General features: G+C 40.7%; 1 protein-coding gene across 3 annotated transcripts in view; it reads left to right on the top strand.

Moving 5' to 3' along the window:
• The first annotated feature begins 7,074 nt into the window (after window positions 1–7,074).
• The window catches only part of dhrs7b (dehydrogenase/reductase (SDR family) member 7B), a 37,015-nt gene continuing 24,126 nt past the window's right edge, over window positions 7,075–19,963 (top strand). The window contains exon 1 of one of the 3 annotated variants that reach the window (XM_073060642.1): window positions 7,075–7,122. The gene's annotated coding sequence lies outside the window, so the exon portion shown is untranslated. Of the gene's footprint in view, window positions 7,162–19,229; window positions 19,369–19,963 lie in introns of those variants that run through there. The other 2 variants (XM_073060641.1, XM_073060644.1) reach the window with 2 other exon arrangements.

The raw sequence follows: 19,963 nt of genomic DNA, 5'->3' as shown, positions 1-19,963 counted from the left end.
TAGTAGGAAAAACATTTAATTAAATAGTTTTAGATTGGAATATGTTATGTATAAAGTGTTAATAATGTTAACTATTCAAATTATGACAGCCAACACACTATTAGTTAAGTGTTAACAAATAGCGTTGGTGTTCATAGGAAGAGAATTTGAGTGCAGATATAAGGGTTTCTTGCTGCAATTATAGATGGCCTTGGTGTGACCGTGCCTAGTGTATTGTGTACAGTTTTGGTCTCCTTATTTAGGAAATGATACACTTGCCATGAAGTACAGTGAACATTCATGAGACTGACTCCTAGGTTGGTGGGATTGCTGTACAAAGATGGATAAAGTCAACTCGGTTTGTATTTACCAGAACCTGAGAGGGGAGCTAACTCAAACTTAAATCTGATGGGGTATAACAAATGAGATGTGGAAAGGATGTTTTCTTTGCCTGAGTTGTATAGAATAAAGGGTCAAAGTTCTCAGGTTACAAAGCAAAGAGATTTAAAGCTGAGATGAGGTCAATTTTCTTCATTGAGGAGGTGGTGTACATGTGCAATTTCCTGCCACAGGGGCCAGTTCAATTAATATTTTTACTTCAAAGGACAGATAAATTTCTAGATGTACAAAGGAATGGAGGGAGAGTTCAGGAGATGGAAAGATCAGCACTACACAGATTTGTAAATACTTATCTCCCAGATCATTAGTTGATGCCTCTGGATTACGGATCCAATCGCATAACCACGTATCTACAGTAGATTATCATGAGTTCCTCTGAACACTTTGTGGACAGGCTCAATTTACAGAGCCCATGCAGTAACTTGTGCACTGGATTTTATGGGAGTGGGCAGATGAAGTGTTTGTAAGTGTTTATTGGGTTCAGTTATCAATGGCCAGAGCTATAGAAAGCTCTTTTTCTCTCATCACCAGAGGAAGTTGGATTTCTTTCTCGCTTACAGTTTTTTTTTTCTAGAAGAATTCCAAAGCCTTTCTAAATTTGAATTTGTGTAGGTTTCATTTGGCAAGCAGCAGGTTTGACCTGGCTTGAATACAAATGCTGAAAACTGGTGGCTTTTCTGGAATCTACAGAAACACTGAAAACAAGCTTATACTCCAATCCAAGAATAACAATTCCTTACAAAATCTACTTGTCAGGATCCAGCTGAGCTTGGGAACTATTAAACTTGCCACAGACTCTCACAGAAACAAAGTAAATGGCACAATACTCCCTAATGACTGACATGTCTGTTTCTGCTTTGTATCAGCTCTTATATAAGACCAAAAATAAATCTCTCTTAATTCATTGGCTGATTGCTCGCCATTCAAGCTCCCCAGAGGAGGAGTGTTTGGCTTTCTTTCACCATGTTAAATAAATGTCCCCTGTTCTAACCCTGCCTGATTTAATTGCTCTGGAAATAAGCATCTTCTCAAAGCTGCTTGGAAGGTAAAGACAGATCTCCAACAAATCAGAGCCTGTATTGCATGGCAGGTCTGATTCAACCAAAAAAATTGTGATGTTTTAAATATAGATACAATGCTGCCTATTAATTTTAAAGGCAAATCAGTTTTGCTGATGGGTCATTTAGTTAATTTGCTGGCAGTTAATCTGTTGAAACACTATTTTATTCATTTATCAGTCTAGGGAATGTGAATTCAAATCCCGCTGTGTCAGTTTGAAAGCAGTTTTAGAGATATTATTGTTAATATGTGACTGGCTTCCCCATATCCTTAAGGGATGAAAGCTGCTGCTTTCAACCAGTCTGGCACGCACATGAATCCACTCTTACACAACTGCTGTCGATCTGTAACTTCCCTCGGAAGTGACCCATTAAGTAAACTATGACAAAGGTTATCAAGCAGTTGCCCCACAAATGGCAGGAGTTCAAGAATAAGGCCCAACAGCAATGTTTAGCACAAAGGGGACCGAACAAAAGTTGCACCAACATCCTGAAACTTAATAAGACAAAAATTTGGAACAAATCACAGAGTAGTCATGGTTCAATCAAGAATCCATATTAAACTAACTGGAAGCTTTGGTTATGTTTAAATTGAGTTATAGAGAGGAATAACATAGAAACAGATATTTTACTTATTGAGTCTGCACTGACTACCTTTAAGCTGAAAGGCTTGAAATTCTGTTACACAGGTTTTCACACGTAAAGTGCATTAAGATGAGTGTATAGATCCCAAAGGGACCTCACATAAATTAGTGCAGTTAGAAAGTTCAAAGTAAATTTATTATCGATGTACAGATACGTCACCATATATTGTACAAAGCTGAGATTCATTTTCTTGTGGGCATACACAATAAATCCAAGAAACACAAGAGAATCAACGAAAGACCATACCCTACAGAATGGACAAACAGTCAACGTACAAAAGACAACAAACTGTGCAAGTGCAAAAGAGAGAAAAATAATAATAACTAAATAAATATCAGGGATGTGAGATGAACAGTCCTTGAAAGTAGGTTGCAGAAACAGTTCAGTGGTGGAGTAAGTGAAGTTGAGTGAAGTTATCCCCTCTGGTTCAAGAGCCTGATTTTTGAGGAGAAGTAACTGTTGCTGAATCTGGTAGTGTGGGTCTTGAGACTTCTAATGGCAGCCGTGAGAAGAGGACAGAGCCTGGATGATGAGGGTCCTTGATGATGTATGCCGCCTTCCTGAAACAACTCTCCATGTAGATGTGCTCAGTACTGGGAGGGCTTCACCTGGGCCATATCTGCTCCTTTTTGTTTTCCATTCAAAGGCATTAATGTTTCTATACCAGGCCAAATGCAACCGGTCAATATGCTCTCCACCACACATCAATAGATATTTGTCAACATTTTAGATGTCATGCCGAATCTTTGTGAACTAGGGAACTAGAGGCACTGCCATGCTTTCTTCACAATGGTTCTGACATGCTAGGCCCAGGTTAATCCTCTGAAATTATACCACGGAGAAATTTAAAGTTGCTGACCATCTCCACTTCAGGTCCTCTGATGAGAACTGGCTCATGGACTTCCAGTTTCCTCCTCCTGAAGTCAATAATCAGCTCCTTGGTCTTGCTGACATCGAGTGGGAGGTTTGTTGTGATACCACTCAGCCAGACTTTCAATGTCCCTCCTATATGTTGATCTGTCCCCTCCTTTGATTCATCCAGTGACAGTGTTATCAGTAAACTTAAATATGATGTTGGAGCTGTGCTCAGCCGCACAGGCATGAGAGTGAAGTGAGTAGAGCAAGGGATGAAGCACATAGCCTTGTGGGGCACCTGCACTGATGGTGATGGAGGAGATGTTGTTGCCAATCTGAACTGACTGGGATCTGCAAGTGAGGAAATTGAGGATTCAATTGCACAAGGAGTTTTGAGGCCAAGGTCTTGAAGCTTATTGTTTAGTTTTGAGGGGTTGATAGTATTGAATGCCAAGCAGTAGTCAGTAAACAGCATCCTCATATCTACATCTTTGCTGTACAGATGCTCCAGGATTGAGTGAAGAGTCGACGAGTGGCATCTGCTGTGGACCTGTTGTGATGGTAGGCAAATTGGAGCAGGTCCAAGTTGCTTCTCAATCATGAGTTGATATGTTTTCATCACCAACATCATTACAGTGGATGTAAGTGATACTGGATGATATTGAGGCAAGTTCTTCTTGGGCATAATTGAAGTGTGCTTGAAAGTGGTAGGTACCTCAGACTGCCAAAGCAAGAGGTTGATCAGCACAGGTCTTTAGTACTCTGCTAAGTACCCCATGTGGGCCAGACGCTTTCCCTGGGTTACCCTCCCGAAGGATGCTCTCATGTGAGCCTCAAGAACTGAGATCACAGATTCATCGGTGTTGTGGGAACTTATGGAAGTTCCTCCTTGTATTGACGGTCAAAGTGAGCACAGAAGGCAATGAGCTCATCTGGGTGCAAAGCCCTGTTATCACATACATCACTTGGTTTCACTTTTTAAGAGGAGACAGCATTCAACCCCTGCCACAGCTGTTAAACATCCTTCAGTGATTCAGGTTTGATCCGGGATTGCCATATCACATGCGAGGTGGCTTTCTGGGGATCATACCTGGACCTCTTGTATGTTACTCGGTCGCCAGGCCTGAAAGCCTCTGATCTGACCCTCAGCAGATTGTGGATCCCATGGTTCATCCAGGGCTTCTGGTTGGGGAACGCTGAATATATTTGTGGGGACACACTTGTTTATGACTGTCTTTATAAAGTGCTTGACCATCCTCTGATGAGTCCTTGAGTGCAGCCCAGTCCACTGAGTCAAAGCAATCCCATTGTAGCTCCTCTGCCTCCTGCAACCACCTCTTCAATGTCCTTACCTCTGGAGCCTTGCTCTTTAGCATCTGCCTGTATGCAAGTAGGAGATGGACAGCCAAGTGATCAGATTTCCTGGAATGGTAGGCATTCCTAATCGTAATATAGCGATGGTCAGGTGTGTTGCGACCCCCGGTGCTGCAAGTTATATGCTAAAGATAATTGGGCAGAGGTTTCTCCAAACAAACCTGATTGAAGTGCTTTGGTGTGGGTTGTTTCTTGTTTGATGATGGCAGAATTCAATATCTTGAGAGCCTGATTTACGGAAACACAACACTGGCACTTCACGTGGCAGGCAGAAACAGCAACACGTACAATTGCTTCAAGGGGAGTTTGTGTCTAGAAACCTGCACATTATCTATTCAAAGCCCACAATGATAAATTAAGTAAATCTGTTCACAGTGTCTGCTAGATGAAGTGTCTCATTTTGTGTAAATCACTCCTAGTGTAGGTGAGTAACAAGAGAATGAGGGTGGAGTTTGTGGGCATGTGAGGGAGAATCGGCTACAGGGAAATATGAATAACATGGGGACATAAGAGATGCCGGACTATGGAGCTGCAAACAACGTCCTGGAGGAGCTCAGCAAATCAAGCAGGATCTGGGTGCAGAAAGGAATTGTCCACAAGATGGGAATGTTCTAATGGCTATCATAGACTTGCTAAGCTGAATGGCTTCCTCATAGGTTGTAAGAAGGATGAAAGAGGGTTTGACAGCCCTATCCAGTCTGGTAGACCATTAATACCTTCAGTTACCAGCAGCAAGTGCAGGTGGTTTTTTCTTCTTGCTGCAGGCTAATGACTCTGTGGTATTTATATCAATCTAAGAGAACATTTCCACGTGTAGTGACAAAGAATTTAGAATACAACAATATTAGCGAGTTTCCCAGAAATTGTTGATAATTTCCAAGAAGCTAGAGAGCAGTGAGAATGTGAAATCTGCTAACACGGGCAGAGATTGAAATGGTTAATTTTGGTGACTGTAAAGCCATTTCATGCCATTAAATAAGAATGTGCACTATCATCGAAATCCCGTTTATCACTACTGTTTCATGATGCGAAATTTGCTCTTTTAAAGTGAAGATACATAAATTATTATAAATTACAAATAAATGACTTCCTCCTAGACTTTAGTTTCTGTGGTAGCTTTAGTGGAAAATGAATTTGCAAAACAACCCAGCAATTTCATGCCAATGCTGTTTTTAAAGGACTAACAGCAAAAATCTGCCAGAAGTTTGAGTTTTCCTTGCCATAGGTAGCACATTAATAAATTCCCTTTCCATAAATTCTAGGCAATGGTTTTTGAGCAATAAGTTTCTTTTACTGATTACCACTGCAAGACAACACTCATTCCTTCTCTCCTCTCTTTTCATGTAAAATCATGTTTACTCCCACCAATTTCATTACAACAGCTCTGTTGGAATCAATTCTCTGCTCTCTAATCTTTCTAACTTACTTTTTTTCCCCTTTTCAACAATTCAATTCCCCTTGTCCCATTTACTCTAATCAGCATAACTCTTGTGCCCTTCATCTCAAACTTTCCACCCCAATTCCACTGTTCCCATTTAAATTTGCCCATAACTTCCAAAATCTTAATCATCAATAAGGCTTTGCCTCAACATTTTCTCTTTTTCTATTATTATATACAACTTTTTACCTTTCCAAAACCAACCAATATTGCCTTTGCCAGCTGTACGAAATGTATTTTTACATTATTTTCTCAAACCCACTCTTTGAATTGCAATTTAATTAGCTTGGCATGACACCATTGTTATACTGTCTGTGGTGGATGTTCTTTTTTCAATAAATTTGTCTTGCCACATTCTCTGTGTTATTGGTAAACCATATTATAGATTGTTTCTGAGTTACTCACAAACCTGTGCTATAGTCAGTCTCCAGCCTGGTTATATCTGACTGAAAATGCTTGTTACTCATAATTGTTCTATTACCAGTAGATCATGATGCATCTCTACAGCATGTACAATTGACAATGCATTGCTTTGAAATCTTCCATTCTATTTCTTTCTTCTAATCTCGATACCACTCTTCTGTCACCTGCATTCTTAAATTCCCGAAGTTCCTCCTTGAGCAATTTACATAATTGTACCTAAATTTACCAGTAGTAACTGCGCATTGAAATTCCTCATTAAACAGTGTAGAACTTCAGGATATCCTCAGACCATTGCCAGGTGCAATAAAAATGCAAAACCTTTATTTCTACTAATTATATTTCAAGTGGGGTGCAAAGGTATGATTATTATATTACTGTTTATGAGAATGCGTTGTGCTGTGCATAAAATATCCAGTTTAATTGCTGTAGATTAAATATTTGAATGTCTTAAGGGTGGGGGCCTTTGAATGATTTGAGATTGGGATTAGCTCTGATTCTATTGGTACTTGGCATTCTACAGTGTAATTAATATCTTTTTCAGGTAAATATCTGGACTGGAAATGCACAAAGGGGCAAGGCTGCAATCACAAAACATCATAAATTAATACGTTAGGGCACATTTGAAAAATACATAATGCAATTGTTTACCTTTTGCTGTTCTAGCCAATTTACAAAGACTGAAGTCTATTTCACTTCGGTAATATTAAAGCGTCAAGATTTTAAAAAATCACAAACAACACACAAAGAATCCGGAACTAACTATAAAATCTTATAGGACTCCTCCGGAATACGAATTTTCCCTGGTCCGACAATGATTCAGGTCCCCGATAGAATCTTCGACTATCTGATTGGCCAGAGGGCGTAGATGAGTCCGTCTAGCTGATTACCGATTGGCTGAATGTGCTGTCAGTTATGACAGTAGGCAGGACTGACGCTGCGCAAGTGGAGTCGGTGAGTGAACCTGTTTGTGGCTGTCAGACTGGCGGACGAGTGAGTATCATAGGAGCTTATTGTCCATGGTTGGTGACTCCTGCCTGGAGGATGATGTTCACACCATCACTGGACAGGAGGCTGTGCCCCCCACCCCAAAAGCAACCGGGAGAATTAAATCGTTCCCATCCCTTCCCCCTTAAACTCGGTTATTGCGGGATTCCGCTGTGGGCCACATGTTCCTTATGCTTAATTCACCTTTCGAAAGACCACACGCACTCTGCCCATCTGTAGCCTGACCTACTTACGTGCAGCAGGTGTACAACCACCATTAACAAATATTACCTTTCCGCAATTTTGTCTGTCTTGAACGCCATGCAGCCGCAAATCTTAGAACATAGATCTCTAATTTAGATAGCATTCCTGAATGAATAAGCTTTGTAATAGTATCTACTTTTTGATTCAAAGTATATTACTGTTGCTCATAAACCAGTAATGAACATAATAGCATCATCGTGGCGAGAAACCGAGTTGGTATTTCATTACAAACAGTGGAAAATCTGCAGATGCTGGAAATCGAAGCAACACGCACAAGGTGCTGGAGGAATTCAGCAGGCCAGGTAGCATATATGGAAAAGAGTAAACAATCGGCGTTTAGGGCTGAGACTTCATCAGGACTGTGGCACAATGTGGCGGTGAAGAGACGGTTCCTGGAAGGCTACGTGGCTCTGGTAGCAAGCTTGAGTGAGCACATGGTCGAAAAGGCTGAGGGCAGCAGAGATCACAGAGGGGGAGCAGTGAGAGAGGAATAAGAACATGAAAAGCCATTCTGATACAGAACCACAGATAATGAAATACTAGCAATACATACAAAATGCTGGAGGAAGTCAGCAGACCAGGCAGTAGCTATGGAAAACAGTAAACAGTCGTCCTGATGAAGGGTCTCGGCCCCAAACATTGACTGTTTTCTCTTTTCCATAGATGCTGCCTGGCCTGCTGAGTTCCTCCAGCATTTTGTGTGCATTGATAATAGTTCTATTATCAGAATGGCTTTTCATGTTCTTACTCCTCCTTGCCAATAGTAATCTCCATTTTCCTCCAGGGTTTCCATTCAAGGGAACTAAGTACTCATTAATAAACTGGCATTAAATCCAATTGATTTAAAAAAATATACCTCCAATTTGTAATAACTTTGTGAGCAAATTTGCATAAGTAACAGATGTTACGGAGCCAGTCATTGTTAATAGTGGTGTGCTGGCTATGCAGCTGGCCACTAAGAATCTGAGTATGAAAATAGGAGCAATTGAGGCAATCAATGTGCTACATCAGACATGTATTTAGAGCAGGGAAATTGACTGATTTTTAATGAATTAGCTCTGGAATGAAGATGAAATGGCTGCCATACTGTTCAGTACTGTGCATCAGAGATCCCCGGGGTGTAGAGGAAGGCTGCTTGTTCAGTCTTCAGATTTCTTGCACACTCTCCTTGAGAAGACTATTCTGAAGGTGATGGATAGTTGGTCCTAATGCAGATCTTCCGCTGGAAACATCAATTATCATTTTGCCTCCACAGATGCTGCCTGACCTGTTGAGTTCCTCCAGCAGTTTTTGCGATGGACATTCCTTGATTTATAAAAGTAATTTTCTTGGGGAAAAATGTTTTCAGTGAAGTTTCAGGAGTTAAATAAGCTGGAAGAAATGCATTACGAGCTGCATGCTGTTTGTTACTGTGAGAAATATGCAAATGAAAGATATGTATCCCAAATAATTGGTGGCATTGTAGTGAAAGTTCATAAATTGTATTGGTAATGTTATCACATTTTAGAAGGTTATGTTTTAAAAAGAAACCCCTTAGAATAATTGGTGTTTGGTTGTAGGTCTCAGAGTGAACTATGTCTGGGAATTCAGGCACAATTCTTCTTTGGAGAAGGGGGGCTATTCTGCATCATGATTGGGGTTGAGACGGGGTTTGATCCTACTGGAAATTTAACATCTTTGCTCTAATAAAACATTCTAGGCATTTACAAGCATTTTATTAAATGAATTTTAACAGAGTCATGAAGGAAATATTCTGGAAAAAAATGATCAAAAACTTAGTTTGAGTTTCTTGGGAGTATCTTGGGAGAGGAAAATTGGGTAATGAATTTTGGGAAGGGAATTCTAGCCTTGTAGCAGTGGTTAAAGTTAACGATATGCACTAGACCAGAAATAGAAAAGTTGTAGTGTAGAATTTTGAGATTTCTGGAGCTGGGGGAGTTAAATTAGACAGGAAGAATTGATTGATTCTGGAGGTGGTGGTATGCAATGCAATGAGATTATAAATAAAGATAATTGCCAGTTGTATTTGATTGTCCGAGCAAAGTGTTGGTGTAGATTAGCCTGGTAGAGATGGTGGCTGGCTCCTGATTAGGAATATGGATATCAACCAAAAGCTTGCTGGTGCTGGATATCTGATATAGAAACGAATGCTGGAAATGCTTAGCATGGCAGGTGGCATCTGTGGCAAGAGATGCAGTTAATATATTCTCTTTTTATTATTGACTAGGGGTATAAATTTGACTGTTGAAGGAAGGACCGAAGCCCTTCATCAGGACGCTTTTTTTATGCCACTAATATTTTCAGTCAGTTTCTTCATGGACCAAGTTTGCATTGCTCATAGGGGAGGCTGTCTAGTTATTTTCTTTCAGAGCAGCAGGGAAGAAATTTGGCATTAGAATCAAAGCTGTAACAGCATTTTAGTATAATGCATGATAAGGTAGACACGAAATGGGCAAAAACTACAGACCACTTATGTTTAAGTACTGGTATAAGCTGAATTAATAAGTGAGTATTGTACTTACTACATTTTCATGTTCAGGACATAATGGCTATTTACTCTCTGTTTGCATTTAGACCGTAAAATAAATCAGAGCAGCAGAACTAGGCCATTTGGCTCAGAAAGTCTGCTCCACCATTTAAACATGGCTGATTTATTTTTGCTCTCAACCCCATTCTCCCACCTCTCTATAACCTCTGATGCCTTGACTAATCAAGAACCTATCAACCTCTGCTTTAAATATACCCAATGATTTGGCCTCCACAGCCGTCTATGGCAATGAATACCTTCTCCTCAGTAATTGCAGTTACACTCACTTCTGCCCCCTGGCATTTTGTTTCAATTTCAATTAACTTTGCAAATGTAATTAAGAAAGCCTGCTGGAGTAATGCCATGAGTAAGCAAGGGACTTGCAATGTTTTGATAGTATGGGTGACTCTAGTTTTAAATCTATGGCATCTTAATTGCAAATAAATTTTAGTGCATCCATTATAGCAGCAGGTGATTGCTTGTTCTTGAGCACATTTCTGTGAGGGAGATGAGATTTTTGTTAAAGTATTGGTGAATAGTCACCAAGAGAATCTCTTATGCTTTGACTAATGGTAGATGTATACTTGAATTTGATGTGTGAAGTAAGAATGAAGCTTTGATTAGGTGAGAAGAGTAAGAACAAAAACTGCTGGAAACACACAGGTGATTAGGCAGCATATGTGGAAAGAGTTAAAACCTTTGGTAAAAACTTTTTCTTTCTCGTCGTGTTGCCAGATCTGCTAGTTGTTTCCAGCATTTTCTATTTTTAATACAGATTTTCAGCATTGGAAAATGTCTCAAAAGGCTACATCCATTTTTAAGTATCTAAGTACAGTGTGGGTCTGGCAGCATTCCCACCTTAGTGAATCAGTAGTTTATGGATCTGAGTTGATTGCACCATTTGAACATATAATCCAGCTGACATTTCAGTGGAGAACTATGTGAACAGTGCACTGTTGACATCTTTTGGATAATATATGAATACAAAACTTTCTAGATTCCTCAATATTCTCCAATAACCAAAATACAAAGAAAATAGTGCAGTGTTTACTTGAAAGGCTATGAGGCCTTGCGGTGTCCAGAGATGTTGTCTCTGATTGCAGTAGAAAAGTACTTCATTGGCTGTTAATTTTTTTTATCATGCGGTTGTGGAAATGTAAATGAAATTTTCGAATGCCATTTTAGTCAGGAGTTATATGTTACTTATTCACTTCAGAGTAAGTGAAGAGTCTGTTCTTTATTTTATTAAGAGTGTCCAGAGGTGCTGTAGAAGGTGCAGAACTTTTACATCAATGATACCAGAACTGAGAACAATCAAAAGGAAAGACTGAAGCTTTTTTTCCTTGGTCTAGTAACAAAAATTCAGATTCAGATTCAGTTTATTGTCATTTAGAAACCACAAATGCAATGCAGTTAAAAAATGAGACAACGTTCCTCCAGAATGATATCACAAAAGCATATGACAAAACAGACTACACCAGAAAATCCACATAACGTTTGGCAATCCCCAATCCAGAGTCCGGAGAGGCTGCTGCGTATTAATATCGCGCAACCGTCTTAGCGCATTCCCCGGAAAGGAGCTCCAAATCCACCAGACAAACAAGACCAAAAACTAAAGCTACAAGACCTGCACAAAACCACATAGTTACAACATATAGTTACAACAGTGCAAACAATAGCATAATTGATAAAAAACAGACCATTGGCACAGTAAAAATAGTCCAAAGATATTAAAGGACTATAAGTTCAAAGGAAATCACCACACAGTTTCCACAAGTCCCCAGAGTCCCGACAGACTCGCCATCCCACGCCGGCGGCAGAAGGGAATACCCCCGCTATGGACTTCCACGGCGCCGCCTGACTCAGCCTCGCAGATGCAGCACACAATGAAAGCTCCGTCGAATCCAGCCTCGCAGATGCAGCACACACTGAAAGCGACCTGACTGCAGCGGACTCTGAGTCCGTTGAACCTCCGAGCCGACGACCATCCCCTCTGGCACAGCTTCTCCGAGCACCATCCTCTGCCGAGCGTATTAAGACGGCCCCGCCAATGGCCATTGGCAACGCGACCCCGAGGACTAGGGGCCTGTTCTTCCCAGCGGAGTCTCGGACCTCTCAGCAGCAGCAGCAACGAAGAAGGTCTTCCTGGAGATTTCCTGATTTTTCTCTGTGCTCCCACGTCCGTTTTCAATCGATTATGATTGCGCACGGCACCCCACTTGACAAATAACAGATAATCAGCTCCGGAGTGGTGCCGCCATCTTGGAAATATCGATAAAAAGACTGAATTGTGGCCTAATGGATAATGTAATTGTTTGATAACTAAGAAAATATTTCTGCTTGTAGAAATATCTACCTAGTTATTAGACAATTTTATTATGCAGAACTGAAGGCATATGGTGTTCTGAATTCCTTATAGTCTCTTTCATGAGTCTCTGTTATCCACATGGTTGTTGGAATGCCAGACTTGCTATGATGAACTGTTGAACCAAATTTTATAAATACATCAAGGGTAAAATAAATAAAAATATAAAAGTTAGCTGATCGAAATTGATTAAGAATGTGATGGAAGATTTGTGTGGACTATAAATTCTGAAAGAACCCAGTGGCCTGTTCCTTGCTGGAAATTCTTCTCTTTGAAGTGTGAATGGCAGTTTTATAATTTGCCTTAAACTCTCAAATTCTTTATCTTTTCTATTTCTTTTGAGCAATAATATTAGACGTCTATGAGTAGAGGTGAAAATGTCGATGTTAAACAAGTCAGTGGAATCTGACAAATAACATGCTGTCTTCGTTCTCTCTTATGCCCTTGAAGAATGGTGGAATGGTTGTGAGTCTGATAGGACAGTGTTTCTGTGTTTACTGATCTCTCACTTCAGCAACCTGAATACTATTAATGTCCACAAAGAAGGTTAGAGGAATGACAAATGGCAACCAGGATTCTACACAGAACTGTATCTTCATGCTGCAGATGCCAGCCATTCAAATCTCATCATCCAGTAAAATAGAAGGGCTAGAAAAGGACCACAAAAGCTGCTGCCTTCCTGTGAACACCTTAATGATTCACTAACATAGCCAAGAGAAAGGAACCAGTTATTCCCAGCTGTCATGGCCTAGAGGTGTGGTTTCTTCCTATACTGTACACTTAACTGACATCTTGTGGCCTCAGGGCAGCCAGAAATCAACAATAAACAACACCCTGTGTCATTTGCATCACAAAAGCAAATATTAAAAATAACCATGCGTGTTTTCAGCTGCAGTAAACACGAGTTCTTGTGGGATTATTCATCCATGCTCTTGTGTAGGTAAATGGCTAAATTTTGGACCACTTTCAGCTACAGACCTTCGGAAGGTCTGTGTGGCTGACTGTTACTAATGATCATAGCAATGATGGTGTTATGTGGGAGTTATTCAGTGCTTCATATTCCTGAGATATTACAGCATATTGGAAGGCTTGGGCTTCCCCCTGCTGGCCCAGCTGATAAAGACAGGATGTAACCTAGCCTTTTAGACAAAACAATCCAAGGTTCAATTCCTGACTCTAAAGTCAGGGGAACTCAAAAGCATTCCTGTTCCCAATTACTATCCTGAACCACTGTGGGAAATTGTTTTATGTGACTGTATTCGTAAGTTCTATTTATTTCTTTCCCCAAGGGAAAAGGATAAAGTGGTGGAAGGTTTGATTATATTACAGAAAATAAGGCGGCTCACCTTAAATGGTGGATAAGTATTATGAGCTCCCAAAATCCAACACAGATAGTGAGGTGAAGTTGGGATGTTCTGCTCCATCAGATATCAGTATTTCATTGGATGTTCTTTCAGAACTCTTGAGCTTGAGTTCTGATCTCCACTGGTGGGGATTGATGGGACAAGGGTTTGATATCTGCACCTTCCTACTGAGACGGGATTGCTTCCACAAACAGAAGAGAATCTGCAGATGTTAGAAATCCAGAGCAACAAACACAGTATGCTGGAGGAACTCAGCAGGTCAGGCAGCATAAATTGAGTGGAATGAGCAGTTGATGTTTTGGGCCGAGGCCCTTCAACAGGACTGTAAAGGAACAGGGAAAGCCAGAATAACTAGGTGGGGAGAGTGGAAGGAGTACAAGCTGCCAAGTGACAGATGAAGCTAGAGGAAGTTAGGTGGGTGCGGAAGAGAAATGAAGTGACAGGTGGAAGAGATAAGGGCTGAGGAAGAAGGAGTATGATAGGAGAGGAGAGTGTGCTTAAGGTTTGTATCCTTGAATGTGTGAGGATGGGGTTTGTTTTCTTTCTAAAACCTCCTTCGGTCAAGTAGCTTGTCTGCTGAAACAGGTGATTTAGCGCAGCATGACAGTTTATCAAATCCCACAGCTTGGCACCAGAGCACAATTTGATTTTAACTGTTCCCTAAAGGAGGGGTCAAATGTATCTTGAATTGTCATAGATGGAGAACTGCAGGCAGGTGAGGTATTAAGGGAGACCTCACACAATGCATAGCAATCCTGTGAGCTGACAGTTTCAGCAGAGGAGAAGAGGAGAATGAATTAATAACTTGCCTGTAGTCAGGATAAGAATACAGAGCTTCAGAGAACGATTCAGCGACAGAGATCAACAAGAATGAAGGGATAATTAAGGGATATTAAGAGGAATAGACAGAGTGGACAGCCAGCGCCTCTTCCCCAGGGCACCACTGCTCAGTACAAGAGGACATGGCTTTAAGGTAAGGGGAGGGAAGTTCAAGGGGGATATTAGAGGAAGGTTTTTCACTCAGAGTGGTTGGTGCGTGGAATGCACTGCCTGAGTCAGTGGTGGAGGCAGGTACACTAGTGAAATTTAAGAGACTACTAGACAGGTATATGGAGGAATTTAAGGTGGGGGGTTATATGGGAGGCAGGGTTTGAGGGTCGGCACAACATTGTGGGCCAAAGGGCCTGTAATGTGCTGTACTATTCTATATTCTGTGTTCTATAATTGAGCCCCATTGACCCTCATGATTGTAATTCTCTGATCAACAAAATTTAGGTACTGCTTGATATTCCTAGGGGACCCAACCAACTGATTAGTGGAGATCTTACAAGCAATTTGAACATGCTCTTGCTGGACAAGAAAAAAAGACCATTGATGCATATCTCAAAAGTAATCAGAATTCAGCTGAAACTTTTTGAGAGGTGATTGGTGGGAACATGGAACAGCACTAAGGTGTACCAAGACAAGTATGTGAGGATGAACAGAATAAAATTTCATGGTTTTATAATGTGAAATCTAGTAAGGGACATTGGTGTGAAGCATAAACAGATGAAGGACCAGCTGCATCAAATAGTTTATTCCTGTTCTGTGATTTTGAGTGAGGTACCTCCGATGAAGGTTTAGAATGGGACTGACAAGAGCAAGGCTTCTTTTCACATATCTGGGTCTGTTCAATGGCCAAATTAGTACTAACTGCTGCAGGAGGATTCCTGTACAATGGGACTGCTTCCTCTGCTTCATTTTCACCTTTCATCTAAATGTTTTGCAATCCTCTGATCCTGACCTGCTATGTATTCCAGTGATTGCTTATTTAATTTCTGTGGCCACTTCCTCATGTAGTCAGAACAGGAAATCTTGAGGCAAAAGGAAAACAAATTGCAGAGCTGGGAAAGATTCTCAGGCCAGACTGCAGCTGTGTGGATGAATTTAGGTAGATTTGTTGAAGCTGTTACTTATTGGAAAATCTGCTTCATTTAATACTTAGCTGGTATTGTTGTTATTCCTCTCTGTGGCTTGTGGCACATCGGACGTCAACCTTGCCATTTTTTTTTGGCATTTTGTCTTTTTTTTAACGAGGCTGAGTTCCTAGCTCGACGCTCAACCCAGCCGGCCAGTCCTCTTAAGTCCAGTGTTGATGCCACTACACCACCAGCCAGCGGATATAATGGCTACAAAAAGTAGTCAGGTTGAGTGAGTGAGCAAAGGCTGTGAAAAGATACAGAGGAACATTGATCAGTTGGAAAGCTGCGTGAGGAAATAGCAAATGGAACTTAATCTAGAAAATGTGAGGTGTTGCATTTTGGGATGTTGAACAGGATATACAGTGGTATGCAAAAGTTTGGACACCCCTGGTCAAAATTTCTGTTACTGTGAATTGTTAAGTGAATAGAAGATGAACTGATCTTCAAAAGTCATAAAGTTAAAGATGAAACATTCTTTTCAACATTTTAAGCAAGATTAGTGTATTATTTTTGTTTTGTACAATTTTAGAGTGAAAAAAGGAAAGGAGCACCATGCAGAGGTTTGGGCACCCCAAGAGATTTGAGCTCTCAAATAACTTTTACCAAGGTCTTAGACCTTAATTAGCTTGTTAGGGTTATGGCTTGTTCACGGTCATTGTTAGGAAAGGCCAGGTGATGCAAATTTCAAAGCTTTATAAATACCTTGACTCCTCAAACCTTGTCCCAACAATCAGCAGCCATGGGCTCCTCTAAGCAGCTGCCTAGCACTCTGAAAATTAAAATAAATGATGCCCACAAAGAGAAGGCTATAAGAAGATAGCAAAGCGTTTTCAGGTAGCCGTTCCCTCAGTTCGTAATGTCGCTAAGAAATGGCAGTTAACAGGAACGGTGAAGGTCAAGTTGAGGTCTGGAAGACCAAGAAAACGTTCCGAGAGAACTGCTCGTAGGATTGCTAGAAAGGCAAATCAAAGCCCCTGTTTGACTGCAAAAGGACTTCAGGAAGATTTAGCAGACTCTGGAGTGGTGGTGCACTGTTCTACTGTGCAGCAACACCTGTACAAATATGACCTTCATGGAAGAGTCATCAGAAGAAAACCTTTCCTACATCCTCACCACAAAATTCAGCAGCAGAAGTTTGCAAAGGAACTTCTAAACAAGCCTGATACATTTTGGAAACAAGTCCTGTGGACTGATGAAGTTAAAATAGAACTTTTTGGCTGCAATGAACAAAGGTATGTTTAAGAAAAAAGGGTGCAGAATTTCATGAGAAGAACACCTCTCCAACTGTTAAGCACGGGGGTGAATCGATCATGCTTTAGGCTTGTGTTGTAGCCAGTGGCACGGGGAACATTTCACTGGTAAAGGGAAAAATGAATTCAATTAAATACCGGCAATTTCTGGAAGCAAACATCACACTGTCTGTTTTTTAGAAAAAAGCTGAAGGTGAAAAGAGGATAGCTTCTACAACAGGATAATGATCCTAAACGCACCTCAAAATCCACAATGGACTACCTCAAGAGGTGTAAGCTGAAGGTTTTGCCATGGCCCTCACAGTCCCCTGACCTAAACATCATTGTAAATCTGTGGGTAGACCTCATAAGAGCAGTGCATGCAATACGGCCCAAGAATCTCACAGAACTGGAAGCCTTTTGCAACGAAGAATGGACGAAAATCCCCCAAAAAAGAATTGAAAGACTCTTAGCTGGCTACAGAAAGCGTTTACAAGCTTTCCTTTTTTATTATTTTGGAACTGTAAAAGATGGAAATTAAAAAGTAATCTTGCTTAAAATATTAAAGAAATGTGTCATCTTTAACTTTATGCCTCTTGGAAATCGGGTCATCTTTTACTCGCTTAGCTATTCACAGTAACAGAAATTTTGACCCGGGGAGCCCAAACTTTTCTATGCCACTGTAAATGGCAGTGATCTCAGGAGTGTTGATATTCAGGGGGACCTTGGGGTTAAAGTTCACATCTTTCTAAGAATGGTGACAATAGTGGATAGGGTAGTGAAGAAGGCTTTTGGCATGCTTAGATAGATAGATAGATAGATAGATACTTTATTCATCCCCATGGGGAAATTCAACTTTTTTTCCAATGTCCCATACACTTGTTGTAGCAAAACTAATAACATACAATACTTAACTCAGTAAAAAATATGATATGCATCTAAATCACTATCTCAAAAAGCATTAATAATAGCTTTTAAAAAGTTCTTAAGTCCTGGCGGTTGAATTGTAAAGCCTAATGGCATTGGGGAGTATTGACCTCTTCATCCTGTCTGAGGAGCATTGCATAGATAGTAACCTGTCGCTGAAACTGCTTCTCTGTCTCTGGATGGTGCTATGTAGAGGATGTTCAGAGTTTTCCATAATTGACCGTAGCCTACTCAGCGCCCTTCGCTCAGCTACTGATGTTAAACTCTCCAGTACTTTGCCCACGACAGAGCCCGCCTTCCTTACCAGCTTATTAAGACGTGAGGCGTCCCTCTTCTTAATGCTTCCTCCCCAACACGCCACCACAAAGAAGAGGGCGCTCTCCACAACTGACCTATAGAACATCTTGCCTTCATAGGCCAATGCCTTGAGTATAAGAGTTGGAGAATCATGTTGCAGATGTACCAAACACTAGTCTGGCTGCACATGGTGTATTGGGTACAGTTCTGGTAGCAATTCTGCAAGAAACTTGCTGTAGTGTTAGAAAGAGAAGTAGAGATACATCACTATGTTGCCTGGAATGGAGGGCTTTACCTATAAGGAGAGAATAAATAGGCTAGATTTATTCTTGCTGGAATGTAGGAGTCTGTGGGGTTACTACTTAGAGGTTTATAAAATTATGATAGCATATATAGATTATATTCCCTAGCAGAGGGGAATCTAAAATTAGAGGGCAAAGGTTTTAAGTTAGGGGTCGAAATTTAAGGACAATCTGTGGGGCAGGTTTTTCACACAGAGGGTAGTGGTTCTGTGGAATGAGTTGCCAGACAGTCATAGAGACAGACACTTTTACATCTTTTTAATGGCATTCGGACAGATACATGGATAGAAAAGGAGTAAAGAGATGCAGGCCCAATGCAGGTAAATGCAATTAGTGTTGATAGGCATAATGGTGGGTATGGACAATTTGGGTTGAAGAGCCTGTTTCTGTGTTGTACAACTTTGTGATTCCATCTCTGGCAAATTGAGAAAAATGCTAGAAATTATGAAATAGTCCACTTTGTCAGGGGCAATAATAAAAATAGCATATCATGTAAATAACAAGAGATCGCAGAGCTCAGAATTGCTAAGAGATCTGGGTGAACAAATCATGATTTTTGCAAATCTAAGCAGGTACAACAAGTTACTGGACATGCTAAAGGAATGTTGTTGTTTATGGTTGAGCAACTGAATACAAAAAATGGGCAGAGTGGGCCAGCGACCAACACAACTACTGGGAACATCCTGCACACAGTTCACGAAACTACTTCTCCTTCTTCTTTTAAATATACTTCTACTACTAATCATTGTGCAATTGGAGACTGTAATTTACATTTTGATCATGTGTTTTTGGTCCTACTGAGTGATCTGGTACTTTTGCTGTCTCTGAGGGAATTCAGCGTGATTGAGAACAGAGTGTGCGGTCTAATGGCAGATGGCAGAGCCGAACCCGTGATCAGCTCCAGTTCTTGACTATCTCGCCAATTAAAGCGCCAAGCAAGATTGAAGTCAACAAAGACGAGAGTAGAAGACAAGCAGGTATTCAGCACCATCTGCCTGCTTTTGACTGGCCTCCTGCTTCCTTTTGCATGGAGGAAGGTGCAGGAGTCCTGGGTCTTGGTCCAGGTTTGATCAGTGCGATTTGTGGATTGGATTCAGTTTTAGAGGACTCTGCAGTTCCTGTTACATGTGCTTCTGGTTACTCCTATTTTTTAAGTTGTGGTTTTGTTCAATTTTGATCAGGGTGGACAGGCTCTGTGACCTGCAGTCAGTGAATGACAGAGTGCTAAATTGAACTAAACTGAACATTCCTAGACTTTTCCGAGGACTCTGCTTTTTGATGTTTAATATTGTGTTTTATTTGCTTGTTTTTTTGCCATTTACGTGATTTGTTTTTTTTTAGTGTTGGGTGTTTGATGTTTTCTTCTTTTCTTTGAACGGGTTCCGCTGTTTATTTCATGGCTGTCTGCGGGAAAATGCATCTCAGGTTGTATACTGCATACATACTCTGAAAATAAACATTCTTTGAGTTTTACTTTGGAGAAGTTTGTTTCAGTTATGCCATTACAAGGATTACAGCTGCTATACTGTGCCCATTCATGGTATTCTTACTTAAGGAAGAATGTTTGAAAGG

Source organism: Hemitrygon akajei, chromosome 11, assembly GCF_048418815.1.
Source record: "Hemitrygon akajei chromosome 11, sHemAka1.3, whole genome shotgun sequence".
NCBI lineage: Eukaryota > Metazoa > Chordata > Chondrichthyes > Myliobatiformes > Dasyatidae > Hemitrygon > Hemitrygon akajei.
The sequence above is the reverse complement of the archived record's forward strand: the minus strand, read 5'-3'. Positions and strand labels throughout refer to the sequence as shown.